The sequence below is a fragment of the Balaenoptera ricei genome, chromosome 16 (assembly GCF_028023285.1).
Source record: "Balaenoptera ricei isolate mBalRic1 chromosome 16, mBalRic1.hap2, whole genome shotgun sequence".
In the NCBI taxonomy this organism is placed as follows: Eukaryota; Metazoa; Chordata; class Mammalia; order Artiodactyla; family Balaenopteridae; genus Balaenoptera; species Balaenoptera ricei.
In genome coordinates, this window is record NC_082654.1 from 2,146,319 (window position 1) to 2,167,541 (window position 21,223).

The 21,223-nt window shown below is 53.7% G+C and overlaps 1 long non-coding RNA gene across 1 annotated transcript in view; it reads right to left on the reverse strand.

Moving 5' to 3' along the window:
- The window catches only part of LOC132350896 (uncharacterized), a 476,060-nt gene that overhangs the window by 22,525 nt on the left and 432,312 nt on the right, over positions 1-21,223 (reverse strand). The window contains exon 4 of the long non-coding RNA XR_009498040.1: positions 18,495-18,645. This is a non-coding gene — a long non-coding RNA (uncharacterized LOC132350896). The remainder of the gene's footprint in view (positions 1-18,494; positions 18,646-21,223) is intronic.

Sequence of the window (21,223 nt, forward strand, 5' to 3'; positions counted from 1 at the left end):
AGAGGCCTGCGCACCGCGATGAAGAGTGGCCCCCGCTTGCCGCAACTAGAGAAAGCCCTCGCACAGAAACGAAGACCCAACACAGCCATAAATAAATAAATTTAAAAAAAAAATGCAAACCTTTAAGAAAAAAAAAAAGTAAAGGAGGAGGAGCAGGAAAAGGCTGGGGCGTGAATCCTCCGTTCAAAAAGCAGTGGTCAGCTAAGTTTCAATGAGCTTGTAAATTGATGCCCCAATGGCTTGATGTGGGAAAAAAATTGGAATTATATAAACTGAAAGGTGTCTCTGTCCCAACCAGCCTCCTCCGTGATGTGAGGCCCGTGGGGTGAACACCCTCAGTCTCTGCCGAAGCATCCCCCAAGGGACTGTGTCCATACTCCCCGTCTCGGGGCCGCAGGAGCTGCCACACCGACCACGTGCCTGGATTGCCAGGCTACGGTGGCAGTGACAAAGCCAAAACTTATGCAATGCTTACATGCTAGTATCACAGGCGTCAACTTATCTGAAACGCACAGAAGCCCCACGAAGTAGTGGTCACCATTCTCCCCTATTTACAGGCGGACAAACTGAGGCAGAGTGTGGTTACCCTGCCGGGGATTTAAGAGCTAGAAAACAGTAGAGCTGGGATTTGAACTCAGGACGTGTGTGTGTCACCGCATGACAGAGGCCACAGGGCGCACAACGGACCCGCCAAGCGGCTGCAGGGAACCATCCTCAGCTCTCAGCTTTGCAAAGCACCTCCTGAAATCGCTTCCAGGACTTGGAGAGGAGGGGTCAACGGTGATTTTAGGCTGATTACTCCTGCTCCCGACATCTAAACACTTGCAGGGTAAGGAAAGCCCACTTCCTTCCCTCCTTCCCAGATTCCTCCAAGAGCAAAGGCCTTACTGTTCCAAGGGCTGGAACCCGGGGTTCTCACTGGCTCACACTTGCCATTAGAGCCTCCTCGTGTTGAAGTAAACATCCCACGTGCGCCCCCCCCATTTGTCGGGCCCCCCTGGGCCGGGCCCTTGAGTGACGCCCTCACACGCAGCCATTACTCCCACCCTCGCCCCTGGCTTCTCCCCGGTGCCCAGTGGCACACACGCCAGCTCAGGCTTGTGCCAGAGAACGAGGCCGCGTCACGCACCCACCTCACCAACCTCGGGTGCCAGCCTGACCCCTGGCCCTCAGCCAGTATCAGTCAGGGCTTGCCTTTCCACCCTCACTGTGCCCAGGCCGCAGAACTCCCTGGGGAATCGCAGGGGGACGAGGGGACACTGAGGGCGGGACCAGCTGCAGGGAGGGACTGAGCTTGCTGTGCTGCCACCGAACACAATCCGAGAGACCCGGGCGCTTTCTCCTCCAGGGAGAGAAGTGGTCCCAGGGGTGCAGCAGATGTGAAGCCGGGACCTTCCAGCGTCACTCGCTCAGGTCTGCAAACGCCTTACAGGAAGGCACGGGGTAGGGAATCCCAGCAGAGAAGAGCAGAGTTTAGACCTGAAATACTCCCGCAGGAGTGGACGACCTCAGGGTGGGATCAGACCCATGAGGTAGACAGGTCAGTCCTGCAGGCAGCACCCAAGCTCTCGGGCGATGGGGGCTGAGGGCTGCAGGGGGGGTGCCCCCTACTAGGGCCAGGGAGCCCACAGATGGGCAGGTGAAGAAACCCTGGTCAGGGCAGAAAAATACTGTCTCCCTGCTGTGACAACCAGCGAGCTCCTTTTCCACGTGCACGCCTGTGTCCCCGCTCCGTCCTCAGCACAGAGGGGTCTCCAGTGGAGCTGGCCCGGGGCTCAGCTCGGGCAGCCCTCGCCTTAGAGGTGCAAAGCCCCATGACGGGAAGGGGCGGTCTTTGTCTGCACATCCTCGGAGCCTTCCTGCTCGCCTCCTTGGGGGAGAAGCGACCTCAGGTGGAAATCACACGTCTCCGTCACAGAGCAGAGGCAGGCGATGCCGAGAGGGCGTCAGCACCGTATTCTCTGTTAGGAAAAGGCTGTCAGACGTGTCGGGCAAGTGCTGGGTGGGGCAGGTGACTGCCCAGTGTCACGCTGGTCAATGCCCACCACCCGCTGGGCTGGGCGCGGGGAGGCTGGCTTTCAGGGTTTGCCAGTGTCTATGGTGTAAGTACTCCGGCCGCGGCTCACTTCATGCCTCCAGCGGGTGGAGTGCGGCATCGGGACACGTGTGGCCGACCTCCGGCACCCCCGACGGGCCCTGCCTTCTGTTCTCTGCCGTGGGATCGGGCGGCCGGCGGCCCGTGGATGCGACAGCACCCTGGGCCTCGGGCTGCTGCTCTCAGCAGAGCCCCCTTCCTTCCGCCTCCCCCTGCACCCCTGGAGCCGTCTTCCCCCCTTGAAATGTTCACGGAGGAGTCTCAAGGTGCAGCTGCAGGCCTCCAAAGGGGCAGTTTGAAATAAATCCATTTGCATGAGGCTAAAGTGCTTCTATTTTCCTGAATTCAGTGACTGCTAAGGTGAAGCCCAGACCTGAGATTTCTCTGCCTGACCTGGCTTCCATCCAGCTTCACAAATCCTGTCCTGGTCAGTGTGAGCGGGTGTGAAAATGCCCGGGCATCCGAGGGCCAGTGCTGCTCCAGACACTGAACAGGTGCCGCTGACTTAAGGCTCCTTGGGAGTGCAGGGTGCACGGAGGCCTTTTCTGGAAAAGGACAGAGTGATTTACGGGTTGAGGGTGCTGAGGAGAGAGGTCTTTTTCTGCGTCACCGCTGGCACCCGGGGAGTTGGCTGGGAGGATGGGGAGAGCTTCCCAAGAATTAAGGGCAAAATGAGGGAACAATAAAGGTGGTGTGACTTGCCTATTTCAAAACTTCAGTTTATCAAGAAAAAATGAGCACACACGCACTAGTGTTAACAAGCTCAGCCGTGCGCAGCAGGCCCTGGGCCTCGTGCTTTGCACTGTCACCTCAGGTGTCCTCACAACATTCTGTGAGGAAGTATTTTATCTCCATTTTTAAGGGAGAGAGAGATTTAACAGGTCAAAGAATCTGGTCGTTTCCCACAGTCGATGGTAAAATCTAAGTCTGAACTTGGGTCTGCCCAGCCCTGGACGCTGCTCCCACAGGCTGTCTGCTCCCACACTCTCTGCTAAGGGCCTGGAGGGACCCCAGCCTCCCAGGACAGAGAGGCAGTACCTGGGGGTCGAAAGCTCGGAGGCTTGGTCTGAGCATGAAGTATCTGCAGGTGGCACCTCTGAGGTCCAGTGGGTCCTCGCGTCATGCAGGGGTGGCCGGGAGTGTGGAGCTGATCCAGAAAGAGACAAAGCTCTCGGAGTGGGAGGTCACAAGGCAGAGGACACCGGGGTGACCAGCCTTGTCACGGAGGAGGTCCTGAACTCTGGGGCGGTCTTCCATGCCTGCCTGAGGACCGGACACTCCCAGGTGCCAGCAGAGGGGGCTGGGCGGGGGGGGGGGGGGGGGTCGAGATGGTTGACCAGATGACCTGAGCTGGCCAAGTGCCAGCCTTTGCCAGGGGGGTGGCAGTGGACACATGGGTGAGGGGCAGATCGCAGCCCTCCCCGGAGCCCTCCACGCCTCCTCCAGAGTCTGAGAGCACAGGAAGAGGGGCTGAGGAACGGGGCCCAGTGAGATCTGAGGGAGCACGAAACCCTGGCTCAGTCCAACCAGAGAAGGGCGAGCCCTGACCTGCCGGTGATGGGCCATCCGGATGGGGAGCACAGAGGGCGCTCGCGCACCCCGGATAAACTGGCTGGGGAAACGCAGAGGGCTTGGGGCCTGAAGCTGAGAGGTCTCTTTAAGAAGTAAATGCAAAACAGGGCAATAAAGTAAACATGAAGAAAAAGAAATCACAACACATTTTAAATTTACAAGTGCTGGGAAGGCCGCCAACATCACAAAATCCACGAAAAAGCATAACTTTTTTATTAATTAACAGCCCCCTATAATCTGCTTTTTCTGGCGGCACGTTCTCTGATTGCTTCTTCGAATGGCAATTTTGTGGGGTCGTTTTCTAGGGAGAAGATGGTCTTTATTCTAGCACAGCTCAGTGAAATGTTTACATTATTATTACTGATGTTTAGAAAGATTTCTTTCTTTGTATCTCAATGTCAGTAACGTTATGCCATTTTTTTAAGATGGTGGTCAAACCTGGAAAAGTATCTATTGAGTTTCTTTCAGGTTGGAACTATACGGGTTTCTGATTATGTTGAGTTCTCTAGGGTAGCAACAGAAGACTCTGAGCTGGCAGCCCTTTAGCTTGTAGACGTGCAGTTATCGCTGGGTATCAAGAGTTGCATGCCATCTTTTCCACCTCAACATTTTAGGACAAATCACCGGGAGGTGATGACACACCTCTGCAGATGGGCTGAAATGACCTCAGGAGCAAATGCAGGCATCCATCGGGAGCTAGAGCAGCACATAGGGGGACAATGGGGGCAGGGAAGGGTGATGGTGTCCACCACTGGCCATAAACTACTGGTCTCTTGGCTAAAATGTCTAAGGCCTGGTGAGGGCTGGCCGGGCAGAAGACAGGCCATCTAGGGCAGTGTGAAGACTCCTAGCATGGCTGTCAACCTTGGAGTGAATCAGGCTCTGCTCCTTACCAGCTCCTGGAAGCAGTAACTGGATCCATCTGGAAGTGGCTTTGAACCCCACGAGTAGAGGGCCACTACACAGAAACTCAGGGCCCCCCCAACGCACCCTCCACGAGCTACATCCCAGACACGCCTGTAGCCCCTGCACAACCTTCCACCGGCGGGCGAAGCAGCACCCACGGGAGGTGCAAGTGGAAAGAAAGAGCAGAAACAACAGGCTGCAGCTTAAGTGTATTTTGCAACTTGTACCCAGTATATGACTGTAAACACACTGCCGGGACCCCCGCAGGCTTTGGGTGGGCGCTGCCATGAGGAAGCTGGAAAACCCCCGTGGCCCCGTGTTCATCCACTCTTCTGGGTGGGCTTCCTGAGGGCAGAGTGTGGACAAGTCCCACACTGGACCCCTGGTAGGAGGGAGGGGCTTCCTCCGGGTTCCTGCCCAAGACCCTGATGTTTGGAAGAGCATAGTGGCCGATCAGAGGATTTAGGCTGTTCAGAATCCATCCCTGTCAGGTGGAAACAGAGCTGGACAGTTTTATCTGTGCCTCGGCACTGCTGTAACAAGCGCCGCAAGCTGGGCAGCTTAAAACCACAGAAACTCAACCTCTCATAGTTCCGGAGGCTGGAAGTCTGAAATCCATGAGTCTGTAGGTCCATTCTCTCTTTGCAGGTGTTGGAGGAGGAGCCTTTCTTGATTCTTCCAGCTCCTGGAGGCTCCTGGCATCCTTGGCTTGTGGCTGCATCACCCCAGCCTCCGCCTCCATCTTCACTTGGCCTTCTTCTCTGGGTGTCTGTTTTCTAATCTCTCTCCTTATAAATTCACCAGCCATTGGATTAGAGCCCATCCTACTCCAGGGTGACCTCATCTTAACTTGATAACAACTTTGAACTGCAAAAAGCCTATTTTAAAACAAGGTCACATTGACAGGTATCAGGGGTTAGGATGTGAACCTGTCTTTCTGAGGAAACACAAAGTAACCCACACCAGCCATGAGCCCAGCATGGGAGAATTTGCAACTAAGTAAATATCCTGACAATCAGAGGGGCCTTCAGTGGTCAAATGAGATGGTCTGAGGTAGCCTACTGTGAAGCTCAGGACCCCCCAAATGGCCTGAAAATATAATCAGACTTCACCTTTCCCTTTCATCTCGAAACACAGCACAAATAAATAGAGTGGGTGACCCACTTTGGACTCCTATCAATGAAGCATGACCTGGGATTTCCTAAGGGAGGAAACAAAAATGTAGGCACAACCAGATGGACCCCAGACCTGAAAGTCACCACGGGAGGGTGGTGGCCCTGGCTGTCTCTGGAGGAGACATGGGTTCCTTGGACCTTGGGCCCAACGGTGAACCAATGCTCTCTGACCTCAGAGTGACATGGAGGGATCACAAATAAGGCACATTTCCCGCAGAATTGCAGCTCCTGCCTTCCGCACTTGTACCTGTGAAATTAGCCCAACATCCTTTTCTGAATAGGCAGGGGCTTGTTTTTGCAAATCTCTCTTCCCTGCCAGTGCCCGCAGGAGCCAGAAATACAAACAGGAGTCAAAGTCAGGATGAACAGAACTGCTGAGGCTGGCAGCTCAGCAAAACTCCAACCATCCACAGAATTAGAATAAAATTAGTTGGATGCTTGAGAACCAAAAGGTGAATTTAGAAACCAACTCAGGGATTGCATTTCTGTGTGTAATTGTGTTCAGATCGTGGCGTAGGAAACAGGACAAGACTTGTGTGTCATGAGAGATTCAGTGGTTTGTTGGAATCTTAGGAAGATCACGGCATATTCTTGCAGAGGGGAATATGTACGCCAGAGAATAGGAACACAGCAAAACCCCTGCTTTCTCTGAAACCAGAATGAATTGAGACACTGCCGGGCACGTGCCTCAGCTAATCTAGATGAAATTGATTTCATTATTTCTCATTCTGCAAACTGAGATGAAGCCTGGGCAGAAAATACACAGCCTTTTCGCTTTTCAATTCAGCCTTTTCGCTTTTTAAAGAACTCCAGGCTCACCTGTCCTTTCCTTCTGTCCCCTGATAATTAATAAGAAATGATCCTTTCTTCGGAGGCTGACAGAAGAAGGTTTTGAAATCTAATGGGAAAAGTCGGGGAACATTTGTAAACTGGTTTTTGGAGAATGAATGGCTTCTCGTGCGTCTGTTAGGGGTGGAATGAGGCCCAGGAACCAAGAGCCTTTTGAGGAAGGGATGAGCGTGGGTGAGCCACAGGTGGCTGCACCCCTCCTCCTGGCTCCAGGGGTGCAGTCGCTTTGATGGTGGCCCCTCCGGGATTGTCCAGGGAACCTTTGCTGCCTGACTGGCGTCCCCTCCTGTACCCACATCCCTCCTGAAGGCAGGGGTCAAACCCCCAGGAAGGGAGGCATCTTCTTGGGTCAAGGAATGTCCTTTTTTTTTTTTTTAACATCTTTACTGGAGTATAATTGCTTTACAATGGTGTGTTAGTTTCTGCTTTATAACAAAGTGAATCAGTTATACATATACATATATCCCCATATCTCCTCCCTCTTGCGTCTCCCTCCCACCCTCCCCATCCCACCCCTCTAGGTGGTCACAAAGCACCAAGCTGATCTCCCTGTGCTATGTGGCTGCTTCCCACTAGCTATCTATTTTACATTTGGTAGTGTATATATGTCCATGCCACTCTCTCACTTTGTCCCAGCTTACCCTTCCCCCTCCCCGTATCCTCAAGTCCATTCTCTAGTAGGTCTGAATCTTTATTACTGCCTTGCCCCTAGGTTCTTCTGACCATTTGTTTTTTCTTTCTTTTTTTTTTTTTTAGATTCCATAAATATGTGTTAGCATACGGTATTTGTTTTTCTCTTTCTGACTTACTTCACTCTGTATGACAGACTCTAGGTCCATCCACCTCACTACAAATAACTCAGTTTCATTTCTTTTTATGGCTGAGTAATATCCCATTGTATATATGTGCCACATCTTCTTTATCCATTCACCTGTTGATGGATACTTAGGTTGCTTCCATGTCCTGGCTATTGTAAGTAGAGCTGCAATGAACATTTTGGTACATGACTCTTTTTGAATTATGGTTTTCTCAGGGTATATGCTCCAAAACATACAAGCAACTCATGCAGCTCAATATCAAAAAAACAAACAACCCAATCCAAAAATGGGCAGAAGACCTAAATAGACATTTCTCCGAAGAAGATATACAGATTGCCAACAAACACATGAAAGGATGCTCAACATCACTAATCATTAGAGAAATGCAAATCAAAACTACAATGAGGTATCACCTCACACAGGTCAGAATGGCCATCATCAAAAAATCTACAAACAACAAATGCTGAAAGAGGGTGTGGAGAAAAGGGAACCCTCTTGCACTGTGGGTGGGAATGTAAATTGATACAGGCACTATGGAGAACAGTATGGAGGTTCCTTATAAAACTAAAAATAGAATTATCATATGATCCAGCAATCCCACTAAAGGAATGTCCTTTTATCTCCGCTAGGACCTGCGAACATTTGAAGGCAGGAGCGCGTGATCAAGCATGGCCGAGGAGGGGGCAGTTAGCAGAAACCAGGTGAGCTGCAGCCGCAGGAGGGGCTGCCGGAGGATGGAGCCTGGGCGGGGGGTGGGCGGCCGGGCTCCCGGGGAGGGAGGCGAGGAGGAGGGCAGCCGCGGCTGCGGAAGGCTCCCCAGCTGGACAGAAGAGCCCTGGTGGTCATGCTTCCAGAGCGCAGGGCAGGGCGGAGGAAGTGCCGTGCGAGCAGTCGGGCTGTCTCCACAGCGAGGGCATCCAGACAAGCCCTGTGTGCGGAGCAGGAGGGACGTGCCAGGTCACAGCGTGTCAGCAGCTGTCCCTTCTCCTGCCGTCCTCTCGGCCTCACAGACGGACCCCCGATGCTGGACGTTCCGACACGCTTGTGTCCAAACGCCCAAATAGGAATAGGCTTTAGATTTTCTCTGTGCTCACCAGCCTGTGCTTGACATTTGCCAACAATCCACTTATTCAGAAACATCAATAAATTAATTCATGATTCTAACCGATTTTGCCGGGCCTCCTGGTGCTTCTGCCGTGACCAGTGATATTTCATCGTGAGTCACCGCTCTGCTTGGATCAAAGTTCTCCAGCAGACGTGTCTGTCCCCACTCTCTCCTCCCCGGCTTCAGGGCCGAGGCCCCTGCTGCCCTAGGCACCAGGGATTGGGGATACGTGCCCCTGCCTGCAGGGGGCCACAGGGACGAGGGGATGGTGTCCTAGCCAGCCCACGACAGGAGAGGTCCTCTAACTGCAGGGGAGGGCTGACCGGGAAGGGAGGAGGCGCACGGGACAGGAAGTGACCACCCCACGTCAGAGGGGCTGTCCCCTGGTGAGCGAGCTGGGCAGGGGGGTGCAGGGGGTGTGGGGCTTCCCTCCATCTTCAGGGCAGCGGAAGCCATCGCAGGACTCCAAGCTGGTGGCAGGCGGTCCAGCGAGCAAGTCCACGGGAGCCCCGGGGCAGCGTGGAGAATGGGCGGGCGGGGGCGGGCAGGGGGGCCAGGTAGGAGGAGGCAGGTGTTCAGACCACAGAGGATGGTTGGGTTTGGGGCCGTGTGTGAAGACCAGGCGGCAAGTGGGCGAGGTTCGGGAGGAACTAGGGGTCTCTGGGGAAGGCGTCTCACGTGGGCAGGACCCACCCAGAGTGCCCTGCTCCACCTTTCTGCTCACCTGGTGACCGATCAGGTTCCTGGGCCACGGTGGCCTTTTTCTCCGTCTCACCCCACGTCAAAAATAGCACAGAATGCACCCTCATCTCCCGTCACCCCACCACCATGCACAGGTTCAGGTCCGCGTGGGCCCAGGGCCCCTGGTCTTCTCCTCACGGGCAGAGACAGGCCCCTGAGAGCCCCCTCCCCCGGGAGCCTCGTGCAGGCGGGCAGTGGGCAGTCTCCGTCCTTGCTGCCCTGAGGACACGTCGGGCTGGACCGCAGTGTCAGTTAACCCCTGTCTCCTTTGCAACGTTCCTTAGGGTGAATGTTGCAAACCCTGTGGTACTCATCTTTATACACAAGAGCCTATTTAGGGATTGTTGTGATATTCCCATTCTACTGATGAGAAAACCTTTTTTGGAAAGAGTGACCCAGGCCAGGTCACCAGGCCTGGCAAACAAAGGAGCAAGGACTCGGCTGGTCCTTTCCGCGGAAGTGCTCTGTCTCCAACCAGATGCTGATCCGCCCCCTTCCTAGGACCGCACAGCCACCACGCTGTGCAGACACCTGGAGAGACCCCAAGGCCCCACTGGCCCTCGCCCAGATCCCCTGGTTGTTCCCCGGGGACAGGCCCAATGGGCCATCCTCACCAAGGGGGTCACGCACGCGGCTGTGTTTTGGCATCTGAGTGCAGACCTGGAGCCCGGGCAAGGGGGGGTCTCTGGGTCTGCAGCCCCAGACACTTTCTCGTGGCTTCCTTTCCTGCTCTGCCCGCACCGTGCCTGCCAACATAGTTAACACCAGGTCAGCCCTTGCGATGATCAGCTTTATGTGTCTGTAACTACGGTGCCCGATTATGTCACCAAACACGAATCTAAGTGCTGCTGTGCAGGGATTTTGTAGGCGGTTAACACTGATAATCATTCGACTTTAAGGAAAGGTGATTACCCTTGAGAATGTAGGTGGGCTTCGCCGCATCCATGAAGCCTTAACAACAAAAACTGAGGTTTCCTGAAGAAGAAGAAATCCGCCTCAAAAGCGCAGCATCACATCCTGCCTGAGTTTCCAGCCTGCCCTGCAGATTTCAGACGTGCCTACCCCCAACATCACACAGCCATTCCTTTAAAAAACCTCCTACTCTATATATGCCACTGGTTCTGTTTCTCTGGAGAACGCTGACAAATCCTGCCTTCTCTGACAAATACACATTCTTCCTGTGTTCTACACTCAAGGGGGAAAACAGAACTAAAGGAAATGTGGGTGGACGCTTGAAAAAAGGGTCCCATCAATTTTAAATCTTCCACGACTGTGACCTTTGCCTGTGTATATTTCTAGGATGGATGGTGCCCAGGGCGATGGCATCTCATAACAACTGTATCCCTGGATTCGACAACAGATGCTCACACCCTCTTCCCAGGGGTTCTGAGGCCCACCTGAGGCCAAAAAGGAACCATTCCTGGCCTGGTGTTCTCACACCCAAGGCCAGAATCACAGTTAATAACCAGACATTTAACAGTTCACTAGCTTGATCCATATCTCAGGGTCCAGGTTCTGAGCCTAAACCATTGCACTGGGTTGAATTATGTCCCCCCAAAAGATGTGTTTGAGTCCTAATCTCCTGTGCCTGTGAATGTGCCCTTATTTGGAAACAGGGTCTTTGCAGATGTGTTAAGTTAGGTCCCAAGGTGCGGTCACATGGGCTTTGGGCGGTCCCAGTAGAACGATTGGCCTCCTGTACGAAGAGGAAAGTCTGGACACAGAGGCCACGTGATGATGGAGGTGGCGACTGGAGGGCTGTATCTACAGGCCAGCGGTCATCAAAGATTACTGGAAACCACCAGAAGCTGGGAGAGAAGCCTGGAACAGAGTCTCCCTCTGAGCCTCCAGAAGGAACTAACCTGCCGACACCTTGATTTTTGAACTTCTGGCCTCCAGAACTGTGAAAGAACTAATCCAGGTTGTGGTACTTTGTCATGGTGGCCTGAAAACACTGATACACCATCGTCGATACACTGTCCTTGACTGCAGACTTGGGGGAAAGAGCTATCTAGATACCTCCACCAAAGATAACATCTTACAGATACCCACCATCCTTCTGTTGAACACTGAAAAGATGCAAGACTTGGTTCGGGGTTGGAAATATCAACACCTTCTTTCTATGAAGGTAACCACAGCTGTGCAGAGACTCTGATTACAAGCGACATCCACCTCCACAGGTGCTGGGATTCACAAGGACCTCAGAAGTCCTCAGTCTGGTCTGCACCTCTAATGTGAAGTTCGGGATATTGGCAGTGAATACAAAAAGATCTGTCACCCCCTGGCCAGCGTGCTCACTCACGGACATCCCCACACCCGGTCCAGCTGCCCACCCATCACCAGATCGGTGTAGGACGTTCCAGGCTAAAAAAGGTGGGTTCCTTGAATGTCCCAATTCCTAAGTACGCTAAGCTCGAGCCTCCCGTGGAGTATAAACACATCAGGCAGTTTTGTCTTATATTCCTGCTGGGAAAATCCACTTTGAATGCTTGAAACCTAGAGTCACCGGGCACAGAGATTTTTAATTTGCAAGAGGACCTGGAACCGCATTCGGCAGCACCTGGGGACAGAGGTGGATGGCTCTCACCCCCTCACTCTCTTTCTTGCTGTCTCTCTACCTCCAGGCAAGAGAAAGCTGACAGGCGAGTCTTTTTCTACTGATGGCTGGAATTTGGCATTAACAGTACCGGCAATCTGCAATCAGCCTACAATTGTGTAGCGATATGAAATGGGATGAAGCCAAGGCCAGGATACTGCTGTGGCCAAAGTGAGCTGGGTTTCACTTGAAGATATCTCATCATAGAAGTTTAATGTGCAACTTATTGTCTGGAAAAAAAAAACCTCTGTAGGCCCACTAATGGATGGCCCGAGGTCCCCGAGCCCTGCTTCTGTGGCTTTGAAAGGAATCGACGCCCCCTGGGATGAAGATACTGAATCTCAAAAAGAACAGGTTTGAGTAGGAGAAATAGACATTTCTGAGTCTATTCTAGAAAGATCACCTGGACGGGTTTTTACACACTCAGAGAATGACAGGAGAGACTCGGTCTTCTAAAAGAGTGGCACAAAACAAGATGGGTGAAAGTAAATCCTTGTGAGGTTTGTTTTCCTTTACCCACTCAGTCCACCCTGCCCTGTGCCCCGTAGGTGCCCTCTGACCCCCAGCTGGATTCCGCCAAAGGGGCAAGGGCAGCAGGGGGTGTGAGACGGGGACGGGAGGGGTTCAGGGTGCCGCTCCCCCGGCTTCCTCCTCCAGCTGGCTGCACCCTCCCCATCTCACGCTCCCCTCCAGCTCCCGGCCCAGCTCGGGCGGTGCGGCCACGCTGTCCCGGCACCAGAATCCCACCCTTTGTCTGAGCTTCCCTTTTCACAGCATCTCTTCACTACCCTTCCTCGAGTCCCCTCAGCTAATCGGGGGACCCTCTGCTTCCCGCACGCCTGGCCCCGGTGCCTCTCAGGCATCCCTGGTGACCTTTCTTTTAATGTCGGTGATGTCATGACCTTGTAGATCCTTGAAGAAATCTAATTGTCGGGAAAGCACCTGCCAGCCGCTACGGTACGTGACATGCTGGTCTTTGTGTCCACCCTCTGGGGGAGCGGGTTTCTGTTTCTGCTCTAGAATCCACACACCCCGCCAACAAGCACTGCTTTGCTCGCACGGGGCCATGTCTGACATTGCCAAGTTACGGAGACTTCGGAGGAGAAGGAGTGAGGGTCCAAGTTCCCAGCGATGGCCAGAGCCTGGGGGGGCTACTAAAGACACCACGTGGAACACGCAGTCAGGGAAGGGCTGCCTTGGGAGGGAGTTAGGCGCGACTAATGGTTATTCGTCAAAGATTTCAAAGCAGAATCAACCCTCCTGCCAAAATTAAAAGTATAAATGCAGCGCATTCCTAAAGACTCACTCATACCTTCAGCAAATATTCGCTGAATCCTACTCGCATGACTGGTGCTGTTCTGGGTGCTGGATCACGGCGGGCCAAACCATCTCAGCCCATGGGAAGCCCACCATCCACCTCGGAAAGCCCACCATCCACCACAGCGTCAGTGTGGCAGCCGTGCCCCAGAGAGCTGCTCTGCAGTAGGACCCCCCAAAGATGTACCCTGCGAGCAAGAGCAGGCATAACTACCAGCCCAACCCTGCACCCCTGTCCCCAGGGGCTGCTCACAAATACAGGCTTAGAGGCCCTCTGAGACGTTTGGGGCCAGGCAGGCCTGGGAATCTGCATTTCACTCTCCGGTGAGTCCACTGCCATTGTCTGTGAAGTTCGCTTAGAGAGAAGCTGCGTTTCTGTGTCTGGCTGTGCACCAGCCCCAGGAATGGAGGCCCCAGGAGGAGGCTGGCCTGTCCTCACGCTTGCCCACTTCCCTGCGAAGCTTGGCCCAGTGGCCCAGGATGTAGGGGCCTCCTGGACGGTCTTCCTGGATGGTCGCACTGAGGGCCAGCTCCAGGCAAAGACCCTGCCACACAGATCCTGCCACCCTGGGGGTGACGCCAGTCTCACCCTGGCTGCTGGGCCTCCCTCTGAGGATCCGCTGTCGCTCTCAGAGTTCCCCTTCCTCCAGCTGGTCTGATGACTTAACAAGGTCAACCGCCTCCCTGACGGCTCCATCGTGGCAGGTTCTGTGGCCGGGATACTGTCCAGAAGGGAGACACCCCGATGTGTTCCTCTCATCCCCACTCTGGAGAGATTTCTCCCGAGAAGGAACCAAGTCCCCGCCTGGTGCTGGCTCTGAGCCCTGGGGCGTGTGGGCTTCCTGCTCACGTATGTTGTGTCCAGGACGCGCCCCACAGAGGCAGCACAGGGAGGCCTGCTGGCCGTCGGGACCGCTCACGGCCCATCCCTGCCCTTCTCCCCATGCCCACCGGGCCCCTCCTTCCTCCCCCGATGGACCCTTCACCAGCCCTGGGCATCACCCCACATTCCCCTGGGGCTCTGAGCTGACATCTCCAGGGTTGACCCTGAGTCTGGGTCCAGCTTTGCTTCTGCTCTGTCCGGACAGCGAGTGTGGGGTGGCGCCTGGGAACACACAGCCCTGAGCCCCACGGGCCTGGCCCCAAGTCAGCTGGCACAGAGCCGCCTCTACCGCCCTTTCCAGTGTCATGCAGGCTGGGGACACCTGTCGCCCTCAAGGCTGATGTCTTAGAGAGACCCCCCTCCAACTGCGTGGCAAGAGCGACCTCACAGACCGTGATTTAGGGTCAACCATTTCTGCGGGTAACCCGTTTCCACAGCTCCCGACTCAAGATCAATTTGCTCTGAGTTGACTGAGCCGAGCATGAGATGTTACCACTTAGGGAAAATGTTTAGAAAAAGAAGATGCAAGTCAGCGCAAAATCAGTCCTGCCAAAGCTGCCGCATTCCTGGTTCCTTCCCTGAATTCCGGGTACACATTCTGCTCCTGACCATGGCCAGCTGATGCTGAGACACAGCTCTGACGTGACAGGCAAGCGGAACAATCGTCCAGCAGACACACATTGGAGGGAGCCTTCAGGGCCCCCATAAAAGAGGGACTGCGACTTTCGAGTTGGATGGAAAAGTACCAGAGTCCCCCATTCCTACAGCGAGTCGTGTAGCAGGACAGGTCGTGCTTGAATGTGGTTCCCACTGAGTTAGAAATCCTGTGACAGCTGCTTTACTGTTGGAGCAGAATGTCCCCTATCTGCTTCCAGCCACGCACGACATTAATCCAGAGGCTGATGAGAACTTGGGAGACGGCCACCAGTGTGGGAACATCAGTACAAAGCCATGTGTGTAGCCTCTTGTAGGAGAGTGGAGGTCAAAGCCAGTCACAAGTAAACCCTCTGGCCTTGCTCTTGTCACTGTCGACTTAAAAAAAATGCACAACGTGAGAGTTGCGAGTAACTTTTATCTGGGGCAAAATGAGGACTACAGCCCGGGAGACAGCATCTCAGAGAGCTCTGAGGAACTGCTCCCAAGAGGTAGGGTGGGAGGTCAGTATAGATGTGATTTTAGTGAAGGGGGAGTACATGCACTCGAGCACATATTTTTTGCAGAGGTTTCTGCTAGTCTCGTGAAGGTTACTGCTGGTCACGAGGAGCAGACGTCACGATGAAGGATTTTAGTGCTTCTCTAGATATGACGAGATGCAAGAATTGGGCTCATAAAATCTGCTCCTGAAAATATCTGAACCATCTGACGGCCTGTTCTGCCAGTTTCTCCCAGAGCACAAAGCGCCTCATTCCTGATCTCCACCCTGAGCTCCTTTCAGGGGGTGTTGAAGGTCAGCAGCTGCTGCGGCTCATGATTTGATCCTTGTAGAGGCAGATGGCAAGTGCCAGTTTGTAGATTACATCACCCAGTGTACTGAGATGACTAGTGTCCCCCATTTCACGTCCACCGAACCCCCAGATGGTGACATTTGGAAATAGAGCCTTTGCAGATGTAATCAGTTAAGATGAGGTCGTACTGGATTAGCCTGGCCCCTTAAGCCAATGGCTGGTGTGCTTGTAAGAAGAGAAGAGACACACCCACAGGGAAAGGCCATGGCACGGACGCAGGAATAGGAGGGGTGCAGCTGCGAGATAAGGAGTGTCCAGGATTCTGGCCATCACAGGAGCTGGAAGAGGCAGGAAGGACCCTCCCCTAGAGCCTCAGAGGGAGAACAGCCCTGCAGACATTGATTTAGGACTCCTGGCCTCTAAAACTATGAGACAATAACCTTCTGTTGCTTTCAGCCCCTCGGTTTGTGATGCTCTGTTACAGCAGCCATGGGAAGCTAGGGCATCCAGACGCTGCCCATGTGGTGGGGTGCAGGCCACTTTAATTACAGGGACATCTGGGGAGGTGGGAGCCTCCCAGGTCACAGCCAGGAAGGAAAATCCCACGATGAGCAGGTGCTTCGGGGCAGAGCCTGGGTGTCCACTCATGCCCTTGGGACGGTAGCTACTGGGGCATCCAGGGGCCAGGGGCCAGATCCCACCCTGGCTCTGGGCTCTCTCACCAGAGCCGCTCATCTCCTGCCCTGGAGACCTGGGCGGGCTTTGACGTTCCAAGGTACACGTCAAGAGCAGGTGCCTTGCGTCCTGGCACTCGCTGATAAACTCGCTCTCCGAGTGGTGGCCAGATGGCCTCGGGTGGCCACGCTGTCAGGGGTTTCTCTTAGGAAGTGCAGCGAACTGCAGATGTGCAAATCCACACTTGCGGTAAGTTTAGGGTCAGATGATTACTTTGAGAAGCCCTCAGCTCTGGGAGTATTCACAATACTCGGCCCCTGCCCCAGATGCAATTTAAAGACGCACTAAACTCTAAGATGGGGGCTCTGATCTTGCCCCCAGAGAAGGTTTGGATACATTTTTTCCCGAAAGATCAAACAGCCAATTATTCCACGGTGTCTTCCCAGTCTTTCTGGAGCCCCTGCTTTGAGCACCCCTCAGCCACGGTGAGTCTGCCCTTTGAGAGACCAGGCACTGGACATGGGAAGAGGAGGCCCCAGACCGACAGAAAGGACAGTGCAGGTGCCGCTGCCCAGGGCAGGGACTGTTCTGGAAGGCCTGGAGGCTGGTGGCACGCCTGGAAGAGCCCTAAATTCTCAGTGGGTCCCAGGTAGAAGCAGGCCTCGCCTCAGTCTGCAGTGCCAGGGGCCAGCACGCTGGGGAGCGCGAGGGGCGCCACAGGGAGCTCTGGAGAGTGGAGGCTGGCAGTGCCCCAGGGCCCCGCTGTGCCAAGCCTACCAGGCAGTCCCCAGCCAGAGCTGCTGGGTTTGGCCTGTTGGTGGTGGCCCCAGGATGGAGGGGTCACCAGCGAGAGTGCAGGGCTGAACAGGGCTGGGGCCGCGAGGGTGTCAGGCCGAGTCCTGGGCAGGGGTCTGACCAGCAGAGACGTGTCCATATCCGAGCACAGAGCAGCCCAGGCCCATCCCCCTCACGGTCGGGGAGGGGTGTCAGCCCACCAGGCGAGCTATTGGAGGGCCGTGCCCCTAACTTAGGGAGGTTTTGCCCTTGAATAAGGCTTATTTTCATTCACACCAAATCACGCTGAGCCTTGAGCAGAAAACAACCTGCAAAGAGGCTCCAGTTAGGGGATGTGGGACCCTCGTCCATGCCCAGCTTCCTTTCCTCCCCACAACATGGGCTCCCAAAGCCTCAATGAGCCAGTTCCCCGCTGATGTTTACAATCGCTTTGATGGATCCCAAGCTGCAAAGCGTTTGCTCTCTTCCTTTCAGAACTGTGGACTCTGTGATATCAGCCAAAATAGAAAAAAAAGAAAGATGGCGTTGCCCGTATTCCCTCTGCTGCAGTTTCTACCGTCATCACGGAAGGAGCCAGCACCATTGCAAGAATTATTAAGATGCTCAAGAAAATAAGCTGTTACGAAAATGCATTTAGGTATAATAAGATGAAAGGGCCTTGGTTTTCTTTGCCAAAGGAATTATGCAGAGGGACATAAAACGTGACGTTATGACTATAACCTTCCCGCTAAACGTTTCTCGCCCAGCCACGGCATAAGGATGGTTTGAATGGAGCAGAAAAGCGAGCCGAGTACAGAGACCAGACGGCAGCCTGGAATATTTCAAAGGACCACGGGTGTGTGCTTGTCCACGCCTGTATCTTTTCAGAGGGTGCTCGATATCACCAGGGAAGAGCTGACGGTCACGACAGAGCCACTGCCGCACGGGCAGAATTGCTAGAAAACAGCTCCACGAAGGCCGAATCACTAAGCTTTGCGGGACCTTACGTCTATTGGCTTCTGGGGAAACAGGTAAAAGAGAAGGAAGGAGGAGAATCCCTGTTTTGAATCCTGGGAACCCCCTTTTCTCGGTCTCAGCTTCTCCTCACTCGGTGTGTGCTACTCGTTCATTACCCTTTGGAAGCAACACGTGCGCTGCGTGTGGCAGGGGAAGGGCCTCATGTCACAGGAGGTGACTGAATCAGGGAGCAGGCATGTCAGGCAGGGGCCTCGGTCACAGCCGGCTCTGCCTTCTCTCTTCTCAGCACTTGCTCATTTTGGCAGGAGTCCCTGTTTCTACGATAGGCCTGGGCCAGTGGCCGTGGCTGAATGGGGGCAGGTCTGCGTGGAGCGCACGGGCCAGGCCTCCGGCTCTGGAGCGGAGCCCTCAGAGGTCAGAGCGCCGACCTGCGGGTAAAGCAGTTTCCATCCTACACACTTTATCAATCAGCTTCACAAAACCCATAAGAACAGTTTTCAAATGTATGACTTGACCCCTTGAGCTATAAATAAACATGACAACATTTCGCTCCTTACTTACTTACTTTGCACCGGCTCAAGTGATGCTGGGATTCTTCAGAGATGTCGTCCCACAGTTCACCAGCTTTGTTTTTCTTTTTGTCCACAATATGTCTTGAGAGGTAAACGGATCTGAATTCATTCTGCATTTTCAGCGTGGACTCGTTTTATTTCTCCCTTTAAAAAAAAAAAAAAAAAAAACCAATGAACTGTGCACTGTAAATAAGGAGAAATGAAATACTTTTTTTCATGATGATAATGCTTAAACCTATTTCTCCCGATGAAACTCTTATGGTAATACACAAGCTCCGTTATAAATACGTCTCTCATATTTTATGCAACTGGTTCTAAAGTTACAACATTTACAATGCACAAATACAAATTCCATCATTAATTCATGGGTAAGCTCAGTTACCCAAGAGATGGCGCAAACACAGACAGAAGTAATGGAAAGGCGGAGCCAGATGCCGGCCCCCGGGGCCCATTGGCGAAGGGAGCGGAGGCCGGGGTGCCGACTGGTGCCTCCAGGTAGGTGTGGAGGGGCTGCACCTCTCGGCCCGGCCTGCCCACCCCCACGCTGGGACTCTGCAATCATCACAGATGGCACCCCACCTCCTCGTGCTGCCGCTGACCCACTGGGAGAAGGGCAGTGAGGCCCAGCAACCAGGCCCCTGGGCACAGAGGTGGAGAGAAGGAGGGGGAGCGAAAGGGCAGAGGAAGGCGCCGTTAAGTTCCCCACGAACCCCTAGGTTCTCAGGCCAGGCCACCCTTCTGTAACTGGCAGAGGTTTCCTTATCAGGCTCGTGCGGTCCAGCAGCACCCAGAGCACCACTGGCCTGACTGTCCACATCTACTCCAGGGGCTGAACGTGGAGGCCACGGCCAGACTCTCTGCCAGGCCCGGGAGGAGCCCACAGGGCCGCTCCGAGCATTCTTTCTACTCAGAGACCCTCCAACCAGGATAGACCCTGGCCCCCAGCCCCGGAGACTGCAGATGCATCCAGGGGACCAGGGTCCGCAGAACCTCCCACAGACCCGCGGGCTTTGGTGCCAGTGCTTTGCTGAGCCCACTCCTGCCCCCTCTGTGCCGTGGTTCCCTGTGGAAGGCTCCAGGCCTCCACTAGCCACGTGTGGAAAGGAGGGGGGAGTGAAGCAGGAGGGAAGGCCAGGGAGGAGGAGTGATGATAAAGTGCTTCTAACGGTGTCTGTTACCCAGTCAACAAGGCCGCTGCCACCCCCGTGGGCAGTCTGGCCCCGCTCCTCCGCTGGGGGTTGGGATCATCTCAGATGGCTTTGCTATTTTTGACCAAGGACAATGAGTCTCCGAAGACCGGCTTGCCATTCTGAGGTCCCGTTTTGAATCCCGGGAAGCCCCTTTTCTCGGTCTCAGCTTCTCCTCCTGGTGGCTGGGCGGCTGTCACTACCCAGCCCGGCTTCGTGATGCAAATGTGGCCACTTCCGCGCTGCCTCCTCAGAGTCAGTCACCTGGGGAGGAGAACACCTGCCCGGTGCTCAGGGTGCAGGCCCTTAATCAGACTTAACACTGTCAGCTCCAAAGCCGGGTAAATTCCTGGGACACGTGGGACCATCTGCGCACACACAGTGCACGTGCGCGCGCGCTGGCGTGGCCGCCTGCTGTAACTGTGGCCAGTGCTTCTTGGGGAGGAACGAGCAAAGTATAGGAGGATCCCAAAGGCCACCGCCTAGTCCCACACATGTATGAGGGCCTTGCTGTGTGCCGGACGCTCTGGCAGACCCCGTGTGGTGAGGACCCAAGTTCACGGTCACCATCCTGCAGGCCTCCCTGATTTTGGGGGGAGGTTAAGGGTCAGGACAATAATTAGCCCAAGGACGGCCACGGAGCAGGTCTGCCAGGACAGTTAGAGGCTACAAAGCATATTCTAAGTATTTATGTGGAAGTTAAAAATCAACCTATCAAATTATACTGTAATATGTCCATCTTCCTACCTTGACAAGTGTACCTCATATGACAGCACTGAAAAATACGTGTAAATGTGTGGTTTGTATATTACTGAAAGGTGGCAAAATAGCAAAGGTGACTGAATTGGTCCCCGTTACGTGTGGCTGACAGTTCTGTTGGTTGCCTGGTGAGGTCGAGTGAATAATAAAATAGGGACATACGAATCCCATAAACAAAGTCCATAAAACAGTGTTGTTTGCTTTCATTTCTGCAAAATTTCTAATTCTTACGTTACTTAAAGAGTTTTTAGAACTGTGTACTTTTGACAGGAATATTATAGAACTAAAAATAAAATTCGATGACATTCAGAATGTAAGAAAATTAATTTTACCAAAAATTAAATATGAATTTTCAAAAAAGTAAAATGATTGTACATATTTTAACAATTTTCTCAAAACAGTAAGATATCCAAAACACAAAATACAAATTGTGATTTGTATTACTGAATAGCAACTATTAAGAAAAAAATTATTTTAAAAATCTGGATTTTTAAACTTTTCATTTTGACATTTTAGGTCAATCTTATCAAATGACCTTTATAAACAATAAACTCACCACAAGTCTGGCATTCAGCATCCGGAACAGCGTGCCTCAGTTTCCAGGAAGAAGCCTAGGTTCTCACGCCCACAGGCCCCTCCCCACTCTGACAGCCCCCTTGGTTGCCAGCCCACCTCAGAGCAGGGGACAGACACCCAGATGTCCTTCCCACGGGCTCCCGGGGTCCATCCCTCTTACAGGTGGGAGCACCCCTGTAGAGAGTGGATGAACTGGGTGA